At 37.0% G+C, this 8,969-nt stretch overlaps 1 long non-coding RNA gene across 1 annotated transcript; it reads right to left on the reverse strand.

Moving 5' to 3' along the window:
- Window positions 1-340: 340 nt before the first annotated feature.
- LOC117804412 lies at window positions 341-6,292 on the reverse strand. The gene is made up of 3 exons (XR_004628818.1): window positions 6,052-6,292; window positions 2,093-2,246; window positions 341-456 (listed from the first exon to the last, which is right to left on the reverse strand). It is a non-coding gene; the product is annotated as an uncharacterized LOC117804412 (long non-coding RNA).
- Between the last annotated feature and the right edge of the window lie 2,677 nt (window positions 6,293-8,969).

The raw sequence follows: 8,969 nt of genomic DNA on the forward strand, positions 1-8,969 counted from the left end.
ATTGTGAAACTTTAACCAATGTGTTCGACTTTGTGTACACAGGCGTCCCCACTCCACGCTTATCTTATGGAACAGATTTTTTAATCCTGACTTGAGTCTAGCATTGCTGGGATATGAGAGGTTATGACCAAAGGGCTCTCTGTGGCTGCCTTCACAGCTTTAGCTCTCAAACTCCTGATGTAAGTACTCCTCCACCTAGAATGTAGGTCAGTTGGTGTTTGCCTTTACCGCAGTGAATTCTTAAGCAATAATTGCAGCTCTTACTAAGTGCAGTTCTTAAAAACTCTACGTTATCATATCCACTTCATAATTGGTAGACTGCCTTACTTTGACAGGAGTCAGCCCCAGTGAAGCCAGGAGGGCAGTAACAGGTGCCAGTCTAGGTGTCCAAGCTGCTGCCATTGAGGCATTTGCACATCCTTTGGCAATTTAGACCTTAAGTGCCTTTTGGGCATCCTATTGAAGGAGAACAAAACCATATGTGATACTGTAACTCAAAGCAATCACTATTTAAATTCACGCCCATAGACATGTGGCTAACTCAACATTCCAAATACTGTTCTTTGGTATTTTCAATCCTCAAGCTTGAAGCGATTCAAGGCATGGACTTATCTGAAGAGGTGAGACCATACAGATAGATGCCTCAGTAGTACAGTTGGGGCATAATGTTACTGATGCTGCTCATTAATAAAATACAGGAAACTTAACTTGGAGTTTCCTTGGAAATCTGCCCACTTTTAGAGAGTGCTCGGAATAGCTGACAATTTGCCAAACAAGGCTATTTCATTCCAGTCTAGATGAATTCATTATTTTGATTAATGTTTAAGTGTTATAGTTTGTCTTGTCTGGAATGATCTGGGTTTAATACAAGTAAGAATTCAAAATGGCGTGAAGCATCAAGAAAGAATCTTCATTTTCTGTTAGTTTCTCACTTTCCTACTTTCGCATCCATGGATGTATGGTCTACCATGATGATACCTGTGTAACAAACAGATAAATGGCCAGAAATCAAGATAAAGGGAGATGAAACAGGACAAAGAGTAAGCTGAAGACCAATTATCTGTGCAATGATTGAAAGACTGGGGATGTTTATTCAGGAGAAAATAGAGCTAAGAAGACAGAAATGTCTTTAAACACGGAAAGGCAGTCTTGTGGAAAAGAAGAAAGGCAGATTTTATCTCCATAAGCAAATACTTTCTGAAAAGTATTTCATGAAAGAGCTTTCCAAGATTGGAATAAGCTTTTTTCAGGAGTCATGGTTACTCATCTCTGTAGGAGTTCAGAGACAGGATAAGTATACAGTAGAGAAAATATAGAGGATATTCAAGTACTTGATTAACTTTGAAGCATTTCCATCTGTGACATTCTCCTATTCTGTGAAATGCCTGATACTTCCAAGTCTTAAAATTATAAAAGTTTGAGTTTCAAGAGACCTCATGTCCATCTGGTTCAATTCTTATTTTAAGATGATGAAGTTAAGGCCCACAGAGTGAGGTGACTTGGAATATATTTGCACAAAATTCTGTCACCTTTTAAAGATAACCATTTCTATCCTTGCCACATATTTAAATGTGAGACTGTAGGAAATTTTGAATAGACTGTGATTTGAAACCTATATATTTCGCTTAGTAACATTGTGGCTTGATCTCCTTTTTTGGACTTCTAGTTCTTAATTCCCTAAGGAGATAATAACAAAATCATGGGCCTGTTGTGGTGACTAGAGTGAACAAATACATCACCAAACTCAGCTCCCATGTCAGTGTGGCCATTATTTTCATTAAATGATGGCAGTATCAATGCTAGGCATTCAGCGAAACCCTTTCCCTACCTGCTTGATCTGAGTCAAAGTGTTTAGTATTTGCCTTAGGTCCTTGGAAGCATAACTCTAAAAGTGACCAAACTAGACCAGATGGCACTTGTTTCCTTCCTTTTATCTTGTGTTTTTATGTAAGAATCAGATAGTAAGGAATATTTTTTAAGACTATTTGACATGTAGCATGTTTTAGAGGTAGCAACACAGAACGGATTTTATTGAGATTCAGGTTGTTTATAATCCCCATATATGTCTTGTCCTAAATTCCAGAGTTCTCACCTTGAGTCTCAAACCCAAAGAGGGCTGCTTCTTTCTTCTTTTTTCTTCCAGTTTTAAAATAAAATTCTTCATAATGGAGATGGAAAGTAAAACACTGCAGTTTTTCATACCAAAGGTTATTTCTGTGCTGTTGCGGTTGTATTTCTTTATTCCTCTGTATGAAAAATAATGGCTTCACTTTACAGTCGCTTCTATCATTCCCTCCTCCCAAGGAATATCAGTTCCCATACCTCATTGTCCCTTCTTTGGTACATAACATTCATTGGTCCTTCCTAAGACCTTGTTTTCTGTCTCACAAAAAATTCAATAGAGCATACCTAAAAACAAAATTAGTGATTAAAAAAGTCTTCTTCTCCTCCTCTTCTCCTATTCAACAAGATACAAAATGCTTTCATGTCCATTCGGGTCAGACTTTTGGAATGCAAATTTTTATAGTATTTTCTATCATTAGTATGTGTGATGCTTAAGAAGAATGCTTGCTTGATACTAGGGAAAATACACATAAAGCAAGCTGAAGGTATGGAGTCTGAAATAATGAAGTCTGGTGTGTACTGCTGGGATGTTGCTTCCCAAAAGGAGGTTAAATTAATTAGAGTTGATTGGTATAGAAAATTCTGTAGTCACATTGCTATGAAGTGAAAGCTGGCATGAATTTCTGTGCAAGTAAGGAAAAGAAAACACCTGATAATGTGAAATTCATGTACTTATTAATGAGGAAAACGTCAAACTATGGATATAATCATGGATATAAAAGAATTTGCACCTCAGTTTAAAGGGAAAAAAGCTCATGTGTAATTATTTGATAAATTTAAATAACTGATATCTATATATATTTATATTATATTTATCATATATACATATGCCTATATTTTTAGATCACTTTCATGTGAGCTGAAGTTACTTGGGAGACATAATTTCCCTCTGACATACACTCATTTTGCAAACTATCTTAATGGTGGTTTTATGTTTGATAGAATCATCCTTCATGGTTACTTCTTGTACACAGAAAACAAAAATCACCTGAGTGTTAGCCTTCAGCCTAATTATCCTTTTGAATTTGAGTCACTGAACTTGATGAAATTTACCTACTAATGAGTATGCCATCTGTTGAAAGACAATGTGTGTATAATCTCTTAGCCTCAAAACTCATTAAATTTATATCAGTAGTACAGTATATGTTTACAAAAGGCCCCACAAGTTTTTCTCCCCAAGAATAAGTTATTTACTGACAATTCTACTTTCTCATATAATTCTGTAGCTATGTGAAAGTTTGATTTCTGGAATCATGCACACATCCTTTGCTCAAACATTCACTATATTTAACAAGGGAACACATGCTCGGGACATAATGATTTCATTTGGCCTAAGTGAAATTCAGTCTCCCCTCCCTCATTTCCTAAGTTCCATTTTGATCATCGCTTGGCCTTTGCATTATCCTTTACAATGATTTCTCCTGGGAAACTTTGTTTTTCTGGCAAGGGATATTTAGATATTTCCCATCGGGAGATGACGACATTTTCCCATCCTTGCACCATCCCTTCTTCTTGAAGGAGACTGATTGGATATGGATTCAAAGTTCTGATTTGTTTAAATATGAAAAGTGACTCTATACCGTGATGTTGTAAACAACATTTGGTAGTTCCATTAAAAACTTAGAACAAGCAAGGTTGTGACTATATCCCGTGATGCTTAGCTAACAAATTAGAAGCATGAATGTGTTTTCCACAGAGTCTTTTCCTAGTATTGGACCAGGTTACTACTTACACTAGCTACTGTCACACAGTTTTGTTTTATTCTTAAAAAGAGATGCTAAGGTTTGGTCTGCCTGAATTCTTAGTGCTATGAGCAAGATCATTAAAGGCAAGCTTCTACTGATGTTTTGATGTCTTCCTCCTGGCACAGGTGTGCTATCTATGGCCCATGCTTCTCAAAACATTCTATACCAAGGGTGTTCTTATGAAAATCGTCAAAAGAACTGCCTGTGATTTTTAGAAGACTCCAATGCCTTAAATGCTCTCAAAGAGTTATTATAAATAATGGGTATTACTGTTTGGAGAAATAAAAGATTTCCAGGGTATGGAATTACTTTGCAATTTCTCATTGGTCATAAAATACATAGTATGGTGAATTTCTATCTACTGAGCCGTTTGTTTTTCCCCACATGCCGATCACAGGCTGAGACCAACCTGCCCATTATAAATTATGGACAAATGGTGAGATCCTACTACAAGTTTGTCTGCTTCCTCTGACCCTGCTTAGAGAAAATTTTGATTCTCTGCTCCAAACTCGAGAACATGAAAGCCCAGTTGTTTTTGGCTGCTGAAACTTTTGCTTTTGAGCCAGCTACACCTTTTATGGATATTTTCTTGAACCTTTTTTCGTAGTTCTGTAATTACAGTGGATGTTGCCAAGGAAACTTTGCAGCAACTCCCAACCACGTGTTGCCTGGAGCTGAGCCAATCTGACTAGTCAGGGAGCCGCTCCCCGACTCAGCCTTGATTTTACAAGGTGGAACTCCCTCCTTCAACCCAAGGTAGCTTGCCTTCTGATGTGGAAGTACTACCAGCTCTATGTAACTTGTTGTTTTTGTTTTGTTTTAAAGATTTACTTATTGATTGATTTGAGAGAGAGAGAGAGTGAGCATGCATGCAAGAGGGGGCTGAGGGAGAGGGAGAGAGAGAGACTCTCAAACAGACTCCCACTGAGTGCAGAACCCCATGTGGGGCTTGATCCTATGACCCTGAGATCATGACCTGAGTTGAAACCAAGAGTTGGATGCTTAACTGACTGAGCCACCTAGGCACCCCTCTGCGTAACTTGTTTTTATTTTATGAAGATAAAATATCCTTGATATCAAGAAGAAATTCTTCCTGAGAAATGTGACAGAATCAAAAGTGAGGAAATAACTTTCTTCCATTACAAGGGTGTTTGAAATTTGCCATAACCAAAATATAGTTGAAATTTTACTAATTTTATATTTTAATTCTTCAGTTTAAGTTTGTGTACCCACAATGGAACAATGGTTATGGGTTCCAAACAAAATACTAATTGAAACCATTTTCATGAATGCTTACTAGTGTTTTTAGTTGATAATATTTAAAATTAGGGTCAAAGTGAGAAGTGATATTCAAAATATACATTATGTGGCTTGTAGAAAATAGAAATCAATAGCTTGACCCTAAGTCTATGTTTTATGGGGGGCATGTAGAGGGGAATTCCAAAAATCATCCATATACTTGCAGAATTAAGAAAAGAAAGTGGAAGGAATCTGCTACTGGAGTGACTAGGGAGAAAAGAGGAGCAATGGCCAAGTTGGGGGAAAAAATGAAACTGAGGCCAAATCATTTTATTTTTAAACCTATAAAAAGTACATTATAAATAATTACAAGCTTAAAAATTAAGTAGCTGACTGAACATTTTAACATGCTCCTTGGGACGTTTTATCGTGTGTTCCCTCTAACCATTTTCGATGTTAAACTGTCCTAACAAATCAATATAAGGTGTTTGGTCTAGGGACTATCCTTTTTTATTACAAAGCAGTGAGCCAACTGGCATTCTGTCCTTTAAACAAGTTACTGTTTTCATTCCAGAATAACAATTTGTTTTATTTGATTGTTCCTAAGCAGATTCTGGAACTAACTTTATGAATCACTTTAAATATCTTCCCATTGGCTGTATATTGATTGATACCAATCAGTTCATATTATCTTCGTTCTTTCTTTCTCTTTCTTTCTCTATTTCTTGTCTTTTTCTTGGGGATATTTGGAAGAGAAAAGGCAACATAGGAGAAAGGGTTACACAAGAAAGCATGTGTTTTCAACCATTCCAATAAACCTTCTCACAGGACTTGTTATAAATTAGAAACTTGAATTAACATTTGCCCTTTAGCATTCTGACTGATGACCCACCCTATTGGTGTCTCTTCGATAAATTACAACAAAAGCCCAGAACACGCTTACGGAGATGACAGCGGTTTCCATGGTAGCCAGGCAGACAGGTACATCTCCCCGTGACTGGGTGACACTCTTCATTCTCAGCTGAACACCGACATACCTGTTTACAGTCCTTCCCATATGTGCCTGGTGGACGAACTAAGGGAAAAAGGAAATGTAAACCCAATGAATTAAATTTGTCTGTGTAAATATAGCTCTAAAAGTGAAAGCAGGGAAAAATTTATTAAATAAGACCATTGCCTACAGAAGTGCGCTGCCCTTTGGGATTTAGGTTTCATTAAATTTACTTGGGGATTACTTCACTGTTTGATTTTGTTTTGTTCAGTCAATTTGTGACCGACTGTCAAGGGCCGGCTGCAATTTTCTTGTCACTGAAGAAAATCATAGGGTGATGTCAGGTAAAATCAACTAAAATAATAGTATAATTCATGAGGGACCACATATCTGGATAAAGATATTTTTTCTGGTGCAGCCGGTTTAAATTCTCAAGGTTGTTTCTCTCTGCACATTAGCCCGTACTGTATTTGTGTCACTTGTCAGCTACGCTGCTGGGTTGTGCTGTTTTCTTTAAGGCCGAGCAGTAAAAGCTTTCCCTCCAACTTCTAAATAATACCATGCCATTTTGTTAAGAAAATAAAAAGGTTTCTGGGTATTTTTCAGCTTACAAAATGGAGTCAAATAGACATTTTAAGCTTCACGGTTGTGACCAATGACAATTCAAACAAAATCAGTAAAAAGAAAAGTCTAATAATGTGGTTATTATATGTCCTGTGGACCCAAAATTGAATAATAACTTCTGGATCAACCTTTTTATTTATCACCTAAAGGGTATGGCATCATGGAAGAAGGGTTTGAGAAGGTTCTCACACTGGAGAAATTATTGACTGTTTTGTTCACTGCATCCATGTTTAGCATTGGCTGTCCCATATGCCTATGGTGTCACTTGTTTTCTTGGCGTCCACTGTCTTTAAGAATATTTCATCTTCCAGTTTTCTTTAAGTAAAAATAACAGCAATGGTAGCAATTCTAACTTCAGGGGCCATTGGTTGCTTGCTTAGCATTAAAAACAAAAACTAATTGAAACACAGGGCAATTAATCAAAAAAGAGGGGTTTTTTTCCCCCTCCTTTCTTGATTGGGATATATACAAATCAGAGAGCATTAGGTGGAATCTGACTCAGCATCAGAGCTATTTGAATGGTCTGTTGTTGGCCTAGACATTCTTTTAGCTAAGATTCACCATTTGTTCAAATATATATCAAAAAAGCATTTATCTGGTATGCCAGAAAGCACATCTGGCTTTACTGCCTGAGAAGTTTATTAACTTTGTTTGTTAATAAGTGGCTAGGCCAGAAGAACTGAGCACGGCATTTCAGACATGGCTGAGATTCTTACTTCCTTCACCTGGGTCATCAGTACACATGTGAGGGCATCACTTACATTCCACTGCAATGTGATGGAAGGGAGTTCCCACAATGGAAGTTTTTTGACATGGAAGGCTGACAAATAATCAGAAAAATCAGAATATGTTTCATTAGAGGCTTCCAATAACTTTAGAACCAAGAGCTGCAGTTATTACAAATTCTTCCCATCACCGGGAAGACCTGTTTTGGCTGCAGGGTTATGTGAGCATAAAGCTTGGTTTCCCCGTGGCAAATACGACCACAGAGCCCTGTGCTCTGTGGAGATCAATGACATTGAGAAGTCCAAGGGTCTGTGTTGAACACAACAGGATTTGTGTAGTAAGTTCCAGTATCCCAATATACTTAGTCATTTTCCATCTTGAGATTTGGGGCCCACCGGCATAGGGCTCTGAGGAAAATGACAGACTGGTCTGCTCTGAGGGAGAGCCATCATGATGAATATTGTGCTGATTTGCAAGCATCCATTGAATGCTGTGTGGGCCAGAGGAAATGGTGTGAATTTTGAATCAGGCAGGCCCAGCATTGCCAGTGACCTGATCTCTGGCTTTAAACAAATTACGAAAGCTCTAAGAACCTCAATGTCCTTTTCTGTACAATGGGATTAATAAAATCTATCTCACAGATTGTTGTCAGGAGTAACCTAGTGGACATAGTAACATGTGGGAATTTCATAGTGCCTCAATAAAATTTGTTTCACTTCCAATGAAACCTTATATATCAAATTAGAATCAACTATTTGACAAAAGTGCTATCTTTGGGAAAACAATATGGATAGATACAGTCAGAATAATTATGAAAAAGTTATCTAATATTTAGAGATCATCTTTACATGCATCTGCTTTCAGGAAAAATTATTTTTAAGAGAAAAAAATTTCAAAACCATTAAAATCACATGACATACAGTTTCTGAAACACAAATAGGTAAAATGTATCCATATTCTCACTAATTGTCCAATGTTTTGAGGCTTCATTACACCATTCACAAATATTAATCACTTCTCCATCCCAAGAGCTCAGGCACATCCTTAGCTTTGATTCTTGAACTTCACAGGAATCAACATCACAGAAGATATAAATTATCTTCTTATGCAAAACTGACCTCTTAAAGCTCTTAAACTCAGTTCTCAAATGGATATTTAAATGTCATTGAAGGAATTTACAATTTATATTGCAAAGCAATAAAATGAAGATTGACATAAAAGCAAGAAAAAGTATTCTGAATGTTACCCAAAAGAATTTTTGAGAAATATTGCTGTATTTCTTAGATTACATACTCATTGTGGAAAACATCTATCAGTTGTCACCTGTGAAAAAAATGGTGAATTTGACTAAGACTTCAGAGGAAATCGAAGTTCGTGTAAAGCCTGCTTTATATCCTCTTGAAAGAGAATATGGTATGCTAGTTTATTGCCTCGTGATCACAGATGGACTGCATTAGGGGGCATGCTTTCAACCCATCTTACAAGACAAGCAGAATTCTGGAATATTCTCATTCAGCAAG

The sequence above is a fragment of the Ailuropoda melanoleuca genome, chromosome 1 (assembly GCF_002007445.2).
Source record: "Ailuropoda melanoleuca isolate Jingjing chromosome 1, ASM200744v2, whole genome shotgun sequence".
Taxonomy (NCBI): domain Eukaryota; kingdom Metazoa; phylum Chordata; class Mammalia; order Carnivora; family Ursidae; genus Ailuropoda; species Ailuropoda melanoleuca.